Source organism: Crocuta crocuta, unplaced genomic scaffold (assembly GCF_008692635.1).
Source record: "Crocuta crocuta isolate KB4526 unplaced genomic scaffold, BGI_CrCroc_1.0 scaffold62, whole genome shotgun sequence".
NCBI classification, from domain to species: Eukaryota; Metazoa; Chordata; class Mammalia; order Carnivora; family Hyaenidae; genus Crocuta; species Crocuta crocuta.
This window is the reverse complement of record NW_027529173.1, coordinates 7828509-7848237: the sequence shown is the minus strand read 5'-3', so window position 1 is coordinate 7848237 and position 19729 is coordinate 7828509. Positions and strand designations below refer to the sequence as shown.

The 19729-nt window shown below is 35.5% G+C and overlaps 1 protein-coding gene across 1 annotated transcript in view; it reads right to left on the bottom strand.

Moving 5' to 3' along the window:
• The window catches only part of DGKB (diacylglycerol kinase beta), a 688394-nt gene that overhangs the window by 4225 nt on the left and 664440 nt on the right, over positions 1-19729 (bottom strand). The window lies entirely within an intron of this gene.

Here is a 19729-nt window from a genome sequence, read left to right as displayed (position 1 = left end):
GTTAACGTGCATAAAAGGTCAGAAATGATGAACTAGCTTTCTAATTTGTTAATTAATTGGTAATAGAATAGAATCAAATATTGAAAAGCCTGCTTCAAACACTTTGAGAGACCGTTCTGAAGCTACTCGTTTTGATTTCTTTGATATAAAACTACGAATCACCTTAAATGAGACAACCTTAAAGTAGATTATGTCTGCAATTTTCTCTAATTCAAGTCTAAATTAGAGAAGACATTTTATGAATATATGCTATGCTCAAAGCTAATTGAAAGCAATTATCAAAGTGGCATTTTGTCTGTGACTTTAAGATACATTGTAAGATAATAAATGATTCTCATTATGTAATAAAAAGGTCACATCTTGCCTTTGGGCTAGTGACGCTAAGAGTTTTTCAAAAGCAATCGGAGACATTTTCTTTAGAGAACTGTGACTAATACAAGAACCATCGCTTATTAAATATCAGTTGTCACCTGCACAGCACCGGCATCAGAGATGAGTATTTCTTTCAAAAAGAAACACCACCTCATTAAAAGCTGCAAAAATATATCTCTTAAAGTGCATCCCTGACATTTTCAAGTTAAAAAGAATATCCTTCACTTGTCATTCACTAATAGCAATAAAACAAAACAAAAAAATGTACGTCACATGGACAGGATCATTAAAATTGGCACTGGGGCTTTTGGGAAATGGAGATTCACTTCATAGTCTAGAAAGACAGAAGTATGTCAAAAACCTGGAAAAATGAACAACTTTATTTAAGTCTGTTGGAATCAGGTTATTCTGGGAAGATTCAGTGTTCTTCTCTTTACTGTAAAAATAAATTGTACCTGTAAAAGGCCAGTAGGCTAAGTCAGCCCCAAACTCTCTGGATATATGATTTTATTTTATTTTTGTTATCTTCTGAACTGTGGAATTGATAGCCAGATAGTTAAGATCCCAGACTGCACACATCTATGTAGATTGAAAAAGGATCTCTACCAGGTTTTCTCTCTTAACAATTCAGTTTTAGATTATGCCAATGATTTTATATATCTCCCCGAATGTTACCTTTACACAGTATCTAATACAACATCATTCATTCATTTATTCATTTCACAAGCTTAATTGTGTCCTTACTATGCTTCAGACTCTATACCAGGAACTTTTAATGAACAATGCACGATCTCTGCTCCCAAGAAATTCTAGGCAAGTGGGAAAAAGAAATTTAACAAGCAGGATATTGGCCAGTCTTATTTTTAAAATTATCTAAAACCCATCCTTTTGGTTGTTTGATCATTCCTATGGTCTAAGTACCCAACTAATCTAACATTATTTCCATAAAAATAAATCTATATTATGTATTGTCTATTGTTTATGGAAATGAAAAACACAATTCACTATTTTTCCTCTTAGGGGAGGTAACACAAATGAAACTAGCATTCATGAAATGTCTATTATGTATCTAAGCTCTTTAATAGGTTATCTCATTGGATAATTAAATGTCTTTGTGTATTTGAACAGAAGCAAAAAGTACTCTATTAAGGATGAGAATAATTCCAGTTCAGGTGAGTTCTTTGTGTGGTCACAGAGAGTCCAAATGTAGTCTCCAGAAAGTTGTAGAGAATGAACAGTTAGTTTGAGATTGACCATGACAGAGAACCTGGTTAAGAGGGCCTCTGCAGGGCAACTGGGTGGCTCAGTCAGTAAACATCCAACTTTTGATCTCAGCTCAGGTCTTGACCTCAGGGTTGTGAATTCAAGTCCCATGTTGGGCCTCATGGTGGATATTGAGTCTACTTGAAAAAATAAAAATAAAATAAAACAAAGGGCCTCTGCGGGACTGGAAGAAAGACTCAGATGACTGTTTTGTATATATTCCACACTCTTGTATTATTATTTTTATTTTTTGAGAGCCTGATATCTACTAGGAAAATAATACTGAGTAAGGAGCAGATTTTACCCCTAAAGACTTTAGAATATGTTAAGTTCCAGCAGTCTGAAGACATGAGCCAAATATTTGGCAATCTTTGACTGCTTCCATCTTTCAGCAATCAGGCAGTTACTTCTTAGCTGTTTCTCAATACATCAAACATTTAATGAGCACCAGCTATAAGCAAGGTACTCTTCAATTTGATTTTGATTAGTTAGGACGAGACTCTGAAACTTAAAATTGAGTGACAATTGTGGGCACTCATAAGCAACGGCGATAGGGCTTCTAGCAGCCAGGATGGCTCCACAAAGGTAGAAGAACACTGCTTCCAAAATGCAAGATAACTACTGTCAGTAATAGAATAGCACCCTCCTATACAAACTCTTCACTTCTACATATTATCTATTCTTTTGCAAAACAACGGTGGCACAAGAGAGGAACTTTTACTGTTCTGTGACTCTTTCTACTTCTATCTTCCTATTACATATTGAGATTGGGCACCTCTAAAAACATAAACATGAGAAAATTTGATTGCAGTTTTAGTTTCAGAAGTATTCAACACAAAATAAAGATGCACACATTCAAACCAGATTAAGGATTACAAGGCAGGTTTTTTTTTTGTTTGTTTGTTTCTACTGTATTATTAGTGTTGCATAGTATGAGACTGATAACAAGATTAAAAAATTGTAAGATTTAGCTTTTACTGTGTGCTGACCATTATGCTCAAGGTTTCACACAAGTTATTCAGATGTCCTAAACAAAAGTCTATTCCCAAAAAGTATTATTGTTGAAGAGTATAGAATTGAAGTATCATTTCATAAAAATGATATAATAGAATAAGGGGTTTATATCTCATAGCAGTAATGGTGTCTAGTACTACTAGACATTAATGTTCTTCATAAAGGACTTTACTTATCCCAAGTAAAACTGAGGGAAGAGGGCAGTCTTTTCCTGACTCATTCTCCAGGCAAATTTAGTGTGACTCATTGGTATTTTCTTTCCTAGTTCACTGTTCTCTAGCACTGAATATCCTTACTACCCTTTATTATAAAGAGTAATGTTTCGGGGCGCCTGGGTGGCTTAGTCGGTTAAGCGTCCGACTTTCGCTTAGGTCATGATCTCGCGGTTCGTGGGTTCGAGCCCCGTGTCGGGCTCTGTGCTGACTGCCAGCTCAGAGCCTGGACCCTGTTTCAGAGTCTGTGACTCCCTCTCTCTCTGACCCTCCCCTGCTCACGCTGTCTCTCTCTCTCTCTCTCTTCTAGAAATAAATAAAACATTTAAAAAAAGGTTTAAAAAAAATAAAGAGTAATGTTTCTTTTGCTCCGGTTATCTGAACACTTTGTTCAACATCGAGTCCCTGGAGGTCCTGGGTACCCATCTAAGTGCTTATCAAGCTTTCTGATAAGAGGGCACCCAGGATTGCAGTGTAGGAAGATCCTGAGCTTACCTTCTCCGAGGTGGATACTAGATATCCCACCACATAAGGATCATTTCCCTCTGAAAAATACCTGAAAATGAAATAAACCACTCTCCACCACAAAGGATAAAAGAACCACATTGAGATGGGTAGAAAAAGCCCCACCCCTGACACAGCAACACACAGAAGGGAGGGATGTCATCAGATGAGCACTTCTCCTAGAGAAGCAGGAGGCAGGGATTGGTTCCCCACATCGGTTACCCTAACTCCTGGGATCTAAACCAGAGAGATGAACCCCAGAATGTGTGGCTTGGAAAACCCACTGGGACTAACATTTGAGGTTCCCGAAGGTAAAGGAAACTGATATTACCCTCTTTAAGGGCTTACATGCTGTCTTCCTTGCCTTGAGACCCAGCAAAACAACAGCACTAAAAAGCACCTACATTATATGTGAGGAATTCATCTGCTGATCTAGGGACACTGGCTGGAGGGGCAGGGGACAGTTGAAAGGCTCTCCGGGACAGAGGCATTGGAAAATAGATGTCACCGTTGCACTTTCATATATAGCCTACTAGTACAGGTGGATGGGCTTGGATGTGGCACCCTTCTGCTGCCTTGCTGAGATGGACAGGGGCAAGCGGTCATGGCACTTGGTGAGGCAGGAGGGCATTGGTGGTTATAGTGCTCCCTGTGGGCAACACCACTGGTCACGGAGTCCTCCTGCTCACTAGCTGATGTCTGGGAGCAGTGGGCAGTGCAACATTCCCCTACTCTTGGGCCAGGGCTGCTGAGTATGAGTGATCCCAGCATTCTCCCATTCCCAGCCTAAAACTGGTATGAATGCACAGACGTGGCACTCTCTAGCTTGTAAAACCAAGTGGGCACACACAATTCAAGCATTTGGACACCCCTTGAATACTTGGCCCTGGTGGCAAGAAGACCTGGTATTCCAGAGCTCCATAGCACTGTGACAACTAGAAAGGCAGTTCTTGGCAGTCCACTATCCTCAGGGCACTGCATGGACAGCAGACTAAAACAAAACCCTAGTCTTCTGGTGAAAAAGGCCTAATCTACAGGCTCAGAAGCACTCCCAGGGAATGTAAGTAGAGAGACACCATCTTTGAGCACCACCTTGGCCTTGCTACAGCTCCATAAAACTTCCCAGGAAGGAGCTTCTACACTTATCTGAAACTCCAGTTATACAAGTGATATCCAGGGGATACATCCAGATCTCCTGGTCTGCAGAGCAGCAAGGATTACATACGTGGCCCCATAGACTGTAAACATTTGCATCCTTTAAAAGCTGTTTCCTGAAAGTAGATGCTAAATTAGATTCCTTCTCTTGGACTGCTAACAGGTCTTGGCACACATTCAACAATGGAGACATATCAAGACCAAATTATGTGGTTTAGAAGATCACAAAGGTTCAAGAGACAACTAAAAGTTAGGGCAAGGTTCAATAAGAAGAATAATCACCTACACAAGGCCACTCCTTCAAGACTGGGAGAGTTAGCTGTTTCAACTAAAATACAGAAACAAACACAGAGTTGAACAAAATGAGAAAACAGAGAGAAACATGTTTTAAAATGAAAGAACAAGATAAAATCTCAAGGGAAAAAAAAACAACCCTTCATGACACAAAGATAAGTAATTTACCTGATAAAGAATTCAAGAGAATGATCACAAAGACTCTGATGGAACTTGAGAGAAGAAAGGATGACCATATAAAAACTTCAATAAAGAGATAAAATCACATGGAAAAAAAATAACAACAGAAGTTACAGAGCTGAAGAATACAATAACTGAACTGAAAAATACATTAGAGGTGTTCAACAGTAACTGAGTAAACTAGAACAGATCAGCAAGTGGGAAGATAAAGCAATGCACCTCACTCACAACAACAAAAAGAATTTAAAAAATTGACGATAGCTTAAGGAACCTATGGAACCACACCAAGTGATAATATTTCCATTTATAAGGATCCCAGGAGAAAGGGACAGAAAACTTATGTGAAGAAACAATGGCTGAAAACTTCCCTAACTTAGAGAGGAAACAGATATCAGGTCCAAAAAGGACAAAAAGTTCCAAATAAGATGTATCCTCAAAGAGCCAACCTAAGACACACTATAAGTAGAATATCAAAAGTTAAAGAGACAATCTTAAAAGCAGCAAGGAAAGAAAAACAAACAAAATTAATAACCTTGTTATATACAAAGGAGATACCATAAAACCATCAGGAGATTTCTCAGCAGAAACATTGCAAGTCAGAAGGAGGCGGCATGACATATTCAAAATGCAAAAAGGAGAAACCTTCCAATCAAGAATACTTTACTCAGCAAAGTTATCATTCAGATTTTCAGAAGAGATAAAGAGTTTTCCAGAAAAGACAAAGCTAAAAGAGTTTATCACTATTAAGTTGTCCTTACAAGAAATATTAGGGGGACCTATTTAGGCTTAAAAAAGGGTACTAGTAACAGGAAAACAGACAAAAGTAAAATTCTCACTGTAAAAAGTAAATACATAGTAAAGGTAGTGGATGAATCAGTTATAAAGCTACTCAGAAAGTTAAAAGACAAAAGTAGCAAAATTAACTAAAACTACAGTAATTAGTTATATAAAATAAAAAGATGCAAGAAGTGACAGAAAGAACATAAAATATGGGGGACAGGGTACAAATATAGAGTTTTTGAATGTGTTCAAATTTAAGTTGCTATCAACTTAAAAATAAACTGTTACATATATACTATGATATATATGTGAATCTCATGGTAACCACAAAGCAAAGACTTACAGTATACTAGTACACAAAAATAAATGAGAAAGGAATCTAAACAGAACACTAAAGTCACTAATCCACAAGGAAAGAGATAAATTTCTTTATCTATCTTATACTATATACAAAAATAAACTCAAAATGGATTAAGGACTTGAAAGTAGAATCTGAAACTATAAAATGCCTAGAAGAAAACATAGGCATTAAGCTCCTTGACATTAGTTGTAGCAATGCCTTTTTGGATCAGACTCCAAAAGCAAGGGAAAGAAAAGCAAACACACACACACACAGACACACACACACACACACGTATAGCATCAAACTAAAAAGCTTCTGCAAGCAAAGGAAACTATTAATAAAACAAAAAGGCAACCCACTGAATGGAGAAGACATTTGGAAATCCTATACCTGATAAGGAGCTAATATTCAAAATATATAAAGCACTTATAAAACTTAGTACTAACAAAAAGGAAACCAACAGTCTGATTAAAAAATGAGCAGAGAATGGGGTGCCTGGGCAGCTCAGTCAGTTAAGCATCTGCCTTCAGCTTAGGTCATGATCTCGCAGTTCATGAGTTTGACAGCTCAGAGTCTGGAGCCTGCTTCAAATTCTGAGTCTCCCTCTCTCTCTGTTCCTCCCCCATTCTTACTCTGTCTCTCTCTCTCTCAAAACTAAACAATAAACATTTTTAAAAAATGAGCAGAGGATGTGAGTAGACATTCTTACAAAGAAAACATACAGATGATCAATAGGCTGATAAAACAATGCTCAGATATTATCAGGGAAATGGAGATCAAAACCACAATGAGATATCACCTTATACCTGTAAGAATGACTAGTATTAAAAGACAAAAAAATAACAAACGTTGGTGAGGATGTGGAGAAAGGGAACCCTTGTATATTGTTGGTGATAAGGGAAATCGATGTGGTCACTCTGAAAAACAGGATGGAGTTTCCTCAAAAAATTAAAACTAGAATGACCATCCATATGATCTGGAAATTCCATTACTGGATATCTATCCGAGGAAACTAAAAACACTAAATTGAAAAGATATATGCAGCCCTATGTTAATTGCAGCCCTTTATTCATTAACAATAGCCAAGATAGGGAAGCAACTTAAGTGTCCACTGATAAACTGATTGATAAAAAATATGTGAGATACATATCTATATCTGTATAAACATAGATATAGATACAGATGTAGATAGATATAGGAATACACACAATAGGATACTATTCAGCTTAAAGAAAGAATGAAATCTTGCCTTTTGTGATAACACAGATGTACCTTGAGGATGTTATGCCAAATGAAATAAGTTAAAGACTAATACCGTATGATTTCACTTATATATGGAATATAAAAAACAAACAAAACAAAACAAATCCAGGACTCATATATACAGAGAATAGACTGGTGATTGTCAGATTGGAGAGGGCTTGGATGGACAGGAAAATGTGTGAAGGGGTTTAAAAAGTACAAGGGCTCCAGTTATAAAATAAATAACTCATAAGGATGTAATGTGCAGCATGGGGAATACAGTCAATAACACTGTATTGACTTTGTAAGGAGACAGATACTAACTAGATATCATGGTGATCATTTTGTAATATATACAAATGTCAAATCATTATGTTGCACACCTGAAACTAATATAATGTATGTCAATTATACCTCAATAAATAAAAAAACACAAAGAGCAGAAAAGCATTCTAATATAATTAAAACAGAGGTGAATTTATTCTCTCTTCAAGGAGTTCTCAGATCTGCTATGAAATGCATAATTTTTTTCATAATTTTTATATTATCTAATTTTATCATCCAACAATCTTGGGCATCTGTACCAAGATCCTTAGTTTTCAATAGATGACAAAAGTTTTTGTTCTGTGACTGGTGTTACACAACTTGTGTTGGTGAGTCCAAGAACTGGGTTTGGGAGCGGGCTCTCCAACCTCCCAAGCATTCCTCCTTAACTCCTGCCTCTGTGCCTTTGTTCTCCATTGCCCTGGAGAACCTTGCCTCATTTTCCTGCTAATGAAACTTAGATTCCTGTCCTGCCCAGCTCAAAACATTATTATGAAATTTCAAAGCACAGGGATAAAAATATTCTAAATGCCCTTTCAGAGGAAAAACAGCATGGCATCAGGTTTCTCAAAAACATTAGTGCCAGAAGAAAATGGAGAATTACCTCCAAACCCCAGAGAAAAAAGTTAATTTTACTGTAGAATTCTATACTTAATGTTAGATTATGTATATATCTATTATTATGAATTCTATTATGAGTTCTTATAAAACTCAACATACTCTTATTATAGGGTCCAGAGTTCAGACTCCTTGATATTAAATGATTTGAAAACATGTCTGCACAAAAACTTGCGCATGGATGTTTATAGCAGCTTCATACATAATTGCCAAAACTTGGAAGCAACCAAGATGTCCTTCAGTAGATGAACGGATACATGAATTATGGTAGTTCCAGACAATGGAATAGTATTCAATGCTAAGAAAGAAATGAGCTATCAAGCCATGAAAAGATATAGAGGGACCTCAGATATAAGTTAAAGAAGTCAATCTGGAAAGACTATATACTGTATGATTCCAACCTATTGCATTATGGAAAAGGTCAAACTATGGAGAAGTAGAAAATAATTAGTGGTTACCAGGCATTATGGGGAAGAGGAATGAAAAGATGGAATACACAGAATTTTTAGGGCAGTGAAAATATTCTGTATGATATAATATTGATAGATACATGTGTCCAAACCCATAAACTGCAACAGTAAGAGGGAACCCTAATATAAACTACCAAATCTTGGGTGACTATGTGTCAGTATAGGTTCAGTCATTGGAACAAATGTAACATTTTGGTAAAGGAGGTTATGCACATGTGTAGGCAGCTGTGAACCTAAAAGTCCTCTAAAAAATTAAGTCTATTAAAAACAACAACAACAACAAAATAACAGGATTCAACTGACACCTAGGATGACAGATTTACAAACAAAACAAACAACCTAGAAAGAAACACCCAGAGAAGGGCTTTTGCCATATAAAGAAAAATAGTGGGGATAATAGATCAATTAATAACTTTTTTAAAAAATGAGAATATTATAATGAAGATGTTGCAAAGAGAGAAAAAAAGAGATTCTAAAGACCTTGTAGGAAAGGAAATATAATTGTATCAGGATTTGGTTCTGAAATTGACTACATTTTCATAATCTCAGTGATGATATATTTGTTTTGGTTTAAATAAAATCATTTTGTTTTCCTTAAGCAGAACAGCGTAACAGCTAAAGATCAGACTGTCTGGGCTCACTACTGCCTATCTGGAGACTTTGGGCAAGTGACTGATTCATTTCTCTCATGAATACCATAGAGAGTTTAAAATAGTGTCTGTTTTGTTGGTTTCTTGTTAGGACTAAATGAATCAATGCACCCAAAAAGCTCAGAATGTTACCTGATACATAAAAATCACTCAGTACATACTCACTAGTAGTAAGAGACTTAAATGGAGTGATGTTAGAGTGTTAAAAACCACTTTTCTATGCATAAAGTAAATAGAATACACCTAAAACTAATAGGTGAAGAAAAGAGCAAAGCATATTTTTTTATAGATGTAGAGTAAATGATAAGAAAAAAAATAATTCAAAGAACAGACCTGGTGACAGAAATGATGGGACAGATGCTTGTTTCTTTGTCTTTTTTTTTTTTTTTGGTGAGTTTACATTCTGCTTTTTTTCCAATGTGCATATATTATTTTGGTACAAATATTTAAAAAATAACAACAAAAATCCCTCTGCAGGTAGTTGTTTTTCATTCTAGTGTTCTGGTTCTCAAATGCGGTCTACTAACCAGGAGAACTGACATCATTGTTGAAAATGCAGACTCCTCAGTCCTGGCCCAGACTTTCTTTTTTATTAAAAAATTTTTAATGTTTACTTATTTTTTTTTTTTTTTTGAGAAAGAGAGAGACGGAGCAGGAGTTGGGGAGGGGTAGAGAGAGGGAGACACAGAATCTGAAGCAGGCTCCAGGCTCTGAGCTGTCAGCACAGAGCCCAAAATAGGGCTTGAACTTAGGAGCTGTGAGATCATGACCTGAGCCAAAGTCAGCCATTTAACCGACAGAGCCATCCAGGTGCCCCTTGGACTTTCTGAATCAGCTTCTACTTTGTAATAAGATTCTCCCATGTGATTCTCATGCACCGTTAAGAATCAGACTTTGAGAAGCCCTGTCTATTTACTGCTGTCACTTAACTTCTCTTCTGAAGGGGTAAAACCAAGAAGAATCTGTTGACTGGCTGGTGGACTGGCCTTCACCTTCTTGTATTAACCCCCCAAACCTATTAAGAAATAACCTAATTTATCCAACTTTAATTAGCTCTGTTGTTAATCTACTAGGTACCAGCTTATTTCAGTTTAATGCTTGGGCTTCCAAGTTGAATAGACATTTTTTTAAAACATAATTAAGGTGCTTATTTCTACTGATGACAGCATATGCAGTGGAAGAATATGGCATGCATTGTGCTACCGAAATACTCTCAGGGTACAAAGGGGACACAAAACAATGCCATTTGGATCATGGTATAATAACAGGATATAATTAAACCCAAGTCTTAGCAATATCACTCTGGAAGCAGAGATTGGATTCTGGATGGCATACCAGGGGCAGAGAGATGAAATAGGAGGATAATACAACAATCTGGAAAAGAACGGAATTGGATTTTAATTGTGGCAGTGGCAATGGGAAAGGAGTAGGGGCAGATTCGAGAGATATCAAGGAGCCACAATCTACAGGACACGACTGAATGTGTGGGGTACTGGAAAAGGGTAAGGTTCTAGAATGACGTCTTTGCTTTTAGCTTTGTTTGCTTCGTATATGGTGATGCTTTTTTAATAGAAAGAGATGCATTTTTGGTAAGGGTGGAACCAAGCAGTTGATGAACTCTGTGTTGAGTGTGACATTCTGCAGGTGAGGTTCATTGTCTTTCAAATATGAAGGCCTGTGCTCAGAAGCGAGAACAGGTCTTGAGACAAATTTGAGTGTGATGAACCTATAATAATGTCATCCATTAAGAAGAGATTACTGAAGGATGTGTGGCAAATATAAAAATCAGATATTTGACCATGGAAGTGTGGAATGCTAACACCGAAAGGTGAAGCAGGAGAAGGATATCCTATGAAGGAATATGAGTACTTGCAGCCTGAGGGGTGGGAGAGAAACTAGGAGGCAGCACCATGATATAAACATTCCCACTAGTCAATCTTCAATGTGCCTGAATCCTCTTGTATTAATGAGGGCAAGGCCTTCCAATTAATTGCATATATCTAGACTAGGCATAGCCCAGATTACCACAACGGTTTGCACAGAAGTAATGTAAGCTCTTAAATTGTTACACTAATTCTAAATCTAGAAATAATTATATTATAGAGTTTTACTTAAGTAGCTGCTTATTTAACTTGGGGGTTGGCAGTATTTCCTGTAAAGCATCTTCTGCTCAATGGTAAATATTTTAGGTTTTGTGGGCTGTGGGGTCTCTGTAGCTACTCATCTCTGCCACTGTTGCACTTAAGTATCCATTGACTATATGTGAATAAACAGCTGTGATTGTGTTCCAAGAAAACCTTATGTCTGAAAATTAAAATTGGAATTTTATATAATAATTTTAATATTATGAAATATTATTCTTTTCATTTTTTCAACCTTTAAAAATGTAAAAGAAAAACTGAACTCTTTTACTATACAAAAATTGGCATCTGTCCAGATTTGGCCTAAAGGCTATAACTTGCTGATCCCTGGGGTAATTACAGTCAAATATAATTACATTTAGAATTATGAGGCACAAAGTAGAAGGTATTTTAATTTAAAATTATGATTTAATGGATCCATACCTAGGAGATGGTAAAAGTGGACATAATTTCATATGGAATATCTTTGATATGGTAAGTGCCACCACTCAGAAATCATTCTATGATAAGTTCTGAATTAGAATATGTATGAACTTTCCCAATTTTCAAAAAATATCAACTGATCATGTTTGGCTCAAATGTGCAATCTCTTTAGTGCTTCGTACTAGGGTGGCCTTAACGATATTGTGGTTCTTAGAAAATACCTCAGCAGGTAGTGTTTTCCTTTAAAAATTTTCTCCCTGTATCTAGTCAAAACATCTTTTCCTGCTTCTTTTCTTTAAGAGTTTGTTATCACTGGATTTATTCAGCTAACTTAGAAATGAATGGAGTGCTTAGAGCAAAGTAAATGCCATAAAATATTTGTGGGAGAGCTTAATTCAGCAATTATCTGGAACATTAAAAGTTACCTAGCTTGGTTCTGGAATAAGATGGTCTCCTTCCAATAATGGAAACCATTTTGAATTCATGCATGTAGCTGAGACATATGACAGCGGGAATAAAGAGCATGCTAAATTTTTCAGGTCCATAACTGCCAAAAAGCAAAGCAATGGGAACATAACAATTTTCTAAAATCCCTGTGCCAGCTTCTTTATGATTCCAGTCATTATTTTCTGGAATGGTAGTAATTTCTAAGTTTAATGTTAAAGCCTTTGATCTGACATCAAATTCAGATAAATTTAGATAGATTTACAATAAAATCCTCAAAAACTGGTTTAAGAGGTTTACTCACTTATGAAATTCACAGAAATTTTAAATATGTATGGTAATGAGGAAAGAGAAACTTTTTCTTGAAAGTGACAGGCTCTTTGGCTACACTGGGAAGGAAATACTTATATGTGTATTTGAAATCTCTTTTAAGATATAAATTTGGCTCTCCTTTCCAAAATATTTTATGGGTATAAGTTTGTTGCCAGGGAAGGTCAACATTTAAAAAACCTTTTTATAATATTTCCACGTCTCTATAGAGAAATTATACCCACAACATGCACCTAGTAACTGGTTTTCTTTCCCCATGGCCTCTCTAAATCTTTGGTCATATGGAGGAAAAAAACAAGCAAATAAAAAACAGATAAAAGTAAAAACAGAACAAAGCTAAAACAACACAAAAAAATTTCTCTTTTTGATTACAGCCAGAAAATATTCATAATATTCACAACTTGTGACTATACTTTTCTTAATGAGTACTATTTTACACGTCCTTTCTTATGTGGCCTTTTTACATAGCTTAGGAGTTAAAATCATGGACTTGGGAAAAAAGGCAAGGGTTTGAGTGCCAACTTAACTTCTGACAAAAGATATCACATTCTGAGCCTCAGTCTCTATTTTCTAAAGGAGAATAACAGTGTATCTACTTTATAAGAGCATTATAAGTGCCAAATGAGGCTGTGTGTGTCATATTATGTGCTTAATAAACATTACCTAGTTTAGCCCAATGGAAAACATATTTTGTTCACCCCTCTTCTATCTGGAACAATGCTTTTGGGATTCCTTGGGTGATATTATGAGATGGCATATTACGGACATTTGCCTTCTCTCTGAAGAGACCAGAGCACTTGAGAGGATTCCAGCCACAATCCAGGCTCCACTAGCACCCAAAGAAAATACCAGAATAAAAATCCATGTGAGACATTTACTAATCCACAGAAAGCTCTTTTTTTTCCTTAAACTAAGGGACCAATAAGCTCATACTAAAAATATGTGAAAACAAACTTCTTTAATGATCCAATTCCTAGACTCAACTATACCCTTGACTATTGGGACTATCATGGCACTGAACTGAGAGAGTTTCTCATCAATGTTAAAGTATTTCATAGTAATCCAAAAAACATTTTGACATCCATAAAAAATTGTCATTGCAGGTATAATGATAATTGACATTCCTAACCATGTGCCCAGGACATTGATTAGAGACCATCATTTAATTGAGTTAAATTGGAATAGAGAGGAAATAACCTGACTATTTTCCAGATTCTCCTATTATACCAAATTGTTCAATCATTTATTCATATGGAGAAAACAAGAAAATTGTTCAAGCAAGAAATCTGGATCATCTTTGGCATCTTTTCTGATCTGATTATTAATTTTATCCCTCAAATATTTTCTGTATCTCTTGACTATTGCCTTTCTACTTCCACCACTCTAAGGCCTGAACAACTAAAGAAGTCTCCCAACTGGTTATTGCCTTCCCTTCCAGTTCATTTCCCACCCTGAATGATCTCATCACCATAAAAATTTGATCACATCACTCTCCTGCTTAAACTCTATTTATAGTTCCACTTGACTCCTAAGCGAAAGCTAACCATCCTTCCTGTGGGTGTCAAGGTCCTGGCAGTTCTGATTAGCATTGAATCTCCTGCCTCGCCTCACACCTCCTTTCCTTCTGTTCCACATTCATCATGTCATCTTTCAGATGAACAAGCAGTTCCCTGTGTAAAGAACACTCTTCCCTCCTTATATGCTTAGTTATGCTCTCCATCCTTTAGTTCTCAGGCCTATATTGAGTTTCTTTGAAAGTCTTCTTAGACTTTCTTTAATGAGGTCAAATCTGTCTATTATACCCTCTCATAATACCATGTTATCACAGCTCAAAACACCATGAGCCTTACACTCAGAGACCATGCATCATTACCGAACTCCTGTATTTGTGTGATTCTTTGAGGAATGTATACTATAACTGAATTCAGAAACCATGCTCTTAATTCTTTTATTTTGTTTTCTTTCCATTGTAACATTCTAGGGCAAAATATCAATACCTTCATAGAGAAGGAATTCAATAAACATTTGAAGAAATGAAAAAATAAGTTACTGATATTCTTGACTTGGCTTAGATGAAATAGTTGTATTCTTTCCTTAATTTTACTTTCTGATTTGAAAATCATCTTTAATAATATCTATTTAATAGGGCATCTGGGTGGCTCAGTGTGTTCAACGTCTGACTTCATCTCAGGTCATGATCTCACGGCTCATGAGTTCAAGCCCATGTCAGGCTCTGTGCTGAGAGCTCAGAGCCTGGAGCCTGCTTCAGATCCTGTGTCTCCCACTCTCTCTACCCTTCCTTTGCTGACACACACACACACACACACACACACACACACACACACACACACACTACATACATACTTTCAAAATAAATAAAACATTAAAAAATAATAATATCTATTTAATTCTTCCCATGAAATTGTCATGTGTAGAAAACAATGTAATGTGTTAAAATTTGAAAAATTTTCTGGATAAAAGACCTAAATGTGAGACAAAAAGTCATTAAAATCCTAGAGGAGAAAGCAAGTCACAACCTCTTTGACCTCAGCTGCAGTAATTTCTTGCTTGACACATCTCCAAATGTAAGAAATTAAGAGCAAAAATGAATTATTGGGACCTCATCAAGATAAAAAGCTTCAGCACAGCAAAGGAAACCAGAATCAGCAAAACCAAAAGGCAACCAACGAAATGGGAAAAGATATTTGCAAATGACATACTGGATAAAGGGTGAGTATCCAAAATCTACAACAAATTTACCAAACTCAACACTCGAAAAACAAAAAATCCAGTGAAGAAATGGGAAGAAGACATGAATAAACTCTTTTCCAAATAAGACATCTAGATGGCTAATAGACACAAGAAAAGATGCTCAATATCATTCATTATCAGGGAAATACAAATCAAAACCACACTCAGATACCATCTCACACAGGTCAGGGTAGCTAAAATGAACAAATCAGGAAACTACAGTTGCTGGCGAGGATGTGGAGAAATGGGAACCCTCTCCCACTGTTGGTGGGAATGCAAACTGGTGCACCCACTCTGGAAAATAGTATGGAGGTTCCTCAAAAAATTAAAAGTAGAACTACCCTATGACCCAGCAATAGCACCAATAGGTAGGAATTTATCCAAGGGATACAGGAGTGCTGACTCATAGGGGTACATGTACCTCAATGTTTATAGCAGCACTTTCAACAATAGCTAAGTTATGGAAAGAGCCTAAACGTCCATCAACTGATGAATGGATAAAGAAGATGTGGTTTATATATATAATGGAATACTACTTGGCATTGAGAAGGAATGAAATCATGCCATTTGCAGCTACATGGATGGAAATGGAGGGTATTATGTTGAGTGAAATAAGTCAGTCAGAGGAGGACAGATATCATACATTTTCATTCATATACAGATCTTGAGAAACTTAACAGAAAACCATGAAGGAAAGGAAGGGGAAAAAATAACTTATAAACAGAGAGGGAGGGATGCAAACCAAAAGAAACTCTTAAATACAGAGAACAAACTGAAGGTGGATGGGGGTTGGGGAAGAGGGAAAAATGGGTGATGGTCATTAAGGAGGGCACTTGTTGGGATGAGCACTGGGTACTATGTGTAAGTGATGAGCCACAGGAATCTACCCCAAAAACCAAGAGCATACTTTACACGCTGTATGTTAGTCAATCTGACAGTAAATTATATTTAAAAAAATGATCTCTAAAGTTCAAAAAAAGTTTTTTTTCAAAATCTTTTCAAATTTAAGATGTGCAACTCTGTTCTTAATATTCAAGAAAATAAAAACAAATATTATTAAATTCTTCTTAGTGTACTTTTATTATGAGTTTTTTTAATTCAAATTTTTGTTTGAAATTGGTAAGCCATCCAGGGAATATCTCTCGGAAACACTGGACCCAGTTCTTTTTTAGTGGATAAGAAGGCTTACTCTTAAGATTTTCAACACTGCAGTATATTGCCTTTTGAGGAAAAACTTAGAATATTTTCTAATTTTAATACATAATGTCAGAGGAAATGAATAGCTAGATAAGATAGGATCATGAGGAAAATGTGGGAGAAAAGTTAGACCATGTAATTCTATAGTTTGGATTTACCAGAAGGGTGACCTCTAACTGTTATGGTAGAAAGGAAATCAAATTTATGTATTAATTTGCTGATGTACATCAACTAGGAGATACTAATTACTACCCATTCTAAAAGAGTATCTTTAATTTTGAACCAGACATAAGTATAAATAAAATAACTATGGTCCTCTTGAAACCTAACAACAACAGCCTAAGTGCATATAGTTTGATCATTTTTAACATGTTTAACAATCCTGGATCACATCAATAATAATGCAAAAGGTATTACATACTTGCTAGATTTCTCATGTCAATTTTTGATCTTTTATGTTTTTGGACATTGTGTCCAATTTGGGTTAGTAGTTACTACCAAAGAATATGAATATGAGAGACACTGTCAACTGAAATGAAATAAACTTGTCTAAATTTAAACCAATTAACCCTATTAATTCAGATTTCAACATGAAGGATAACAGCGATTTAGGTTTATTTCATAGTATTTAGGTTGAATGTACTCAAGAGAAAAAGTACAAAAAAGGTAGGTCTAATGTAAACATAATATTTGGGATAACTTTTAAAATATAATATGGTAAGAAAAATTCTTTAAAATATTTCAGTGCAAAATGCAATCAAATCTAATCAGTTTGGCATTAATTAAGCTCTAATAAAGTACTTCAGTTTCTCTCCTAAGTAGTGTGATCCGTTTCCCCTTCTTCCAGGTCGATTTGTGCACATTATGGTGTCATCATAATTTTAAAACATACTGAGAAAATGACAGAACTGCAAAATTAAAATAAATGATTAATGGTATTTCTTTTCATGTTTTGTACTAATAGGTATTACTGAGCCTTTAAATTAATAGAGCTGTCAAGCTCATGGGTGTTACAGATCCAGCAATGAACCAAAATGGAAATTATATATTCCACAGACACCTAAAGATGACACTTTGGAATATTTTAAAATTTAATTAGTAGGTGCAATTGTTTTGTTCCCTGTAACCACTGCAAATTAATTGGAAATTAGTCACAACCAATCCTTTTTTTTTAACAATCTGAAATGAAGAGATTGGTGCTTTACACCTTAACATTCTTGTTTGGGGGCCAGAATGCACACATGCAGTAAATTGCATTGTCAATTACAAAAACAACAACTGTTGTGAAATTAGGAAAAATTATGCACAGGTAAACAAAACTAATTAATGCATAAGTAACAGGGGAACACACAAAATAACGCCCAACTAAACATTAGCATGCGAGTCTTTGGAAAAAAATAAAGGCTTAAAAATGCAAATTTATGCAAGAATATTTACCAATGAACTCTAAGAGTAAAAGATGCTCTTAGTTTATGTTTTATTTAACTGCATTTGGAGTCTCACTACTACTCACACCTTAAAAAAAAATACCTACTAAACAGCAGTATGCTTATTGAAATATATTTCAAGATGGCAGAATAATGTTAATTAATTTTCTAGTCTTCAAGTATCCACATTTAGACTCATTAAATAAAAAATGGAATGGTGGTATTTCCTTCTTTAACCTCTATCCCTCTTCTCTATTTAAATATTAGGCAAAATGCAATTTCCAGGCACATCAAGAAAATATGTATTATCTATGTAACCTGTTAAGCATTTTCCTACTGATAATTTGTGTTACTCTTTTTCTCCCATCACTAAAAATACACATGCTTTGCCCAGGCCTTTCTAAAGTAAGCCATTAGAGCAAGTTAAGATTCCTCAAAAATAATGTGCCTACAAAGTCAGCAAGTGTTGTTAAAACGGGTGCATAACTTTTAGCGAGAAAATAATATTTTATTAAATTTTCAAAACAAGAATAATTTCTAAAAAGTACCTGGTGTATTAAATATTACTTAATACTATTTAATCAATTTAGGGACATCTGAGTGGCTCAGGTGGTAAAGCATCCAATGCTTGATTTTGGCGCAGGTCATGGTCTCTTGGTTTGTAGGGTTCTGCGGTGACAGTGCAAAACCTACTTGGAATTTTCTCTCTCCTTCTCTCTCTGTCCCTCTCCCACTCATGCTCCATCTCTCAAAATAAATAAACAAACATTGAAAAAACAAAGGTAATCAATTTAATAGAAGCATCTTGGGAGAGTCAAGAGTGAGGTAAACTTGCAGATAATTTTCACAGCACTATACCATTTTGATGAGTTTTAATATAATTTTCTCTTTAGATAATTATTAAAGATATTAAATGTTATGGTGAAATGATGCCCTTTTCCAATATTAGTTTATCTGTAAATGATTGTGGGAAAACAACAACAAAAATAGTTACCACTGCATTTTCTGTAACACTATGGCCAAATCTCAAAAAGATATCAAATTTTAGAGATGCCTGTGTGACTCAGTCAATTAAGTTCCAGACTTTGTTTCAGGTCATGATTTTATGGTTCATCGGTTCAAGCCCCGCATCAGGCTCTGTGCTGACAGCTCAGGGCCTGGAGCCTGCTTTGATGTCTCTGTCTGTCTCTCTCTGCCCCTCCCTCCTCTCACACTTTGTCTCTCTCTAAAAATAAATTAACATTAAAAAATTTTTAAAAAGATGGTGGGAGGGATAATAAGGAATTAATTGTTTTAATTGTTTGGGATGATGAAAAATTCTAGAAATGAATAGTAATAACGGCTGTACAACACTGTGAATATATTTAATGCCACTGAATTGTATACTTAAAATAGTTAAAACGGATAATTCTATGTTACGTATATTTTACCACAATGACAATGTCCAAGAAAAAATTGTATGTGTTAAGAGACATTATCCCAAATGTGTGATCTGAGTAATAAAGGCAAACAAAAAAATAAAAAAAAAGAAACTTATAAAAAAAAGAAAAATAGTAAAAAAAATTTTTTTAAAAGATATCAAATTTTGTCTAACC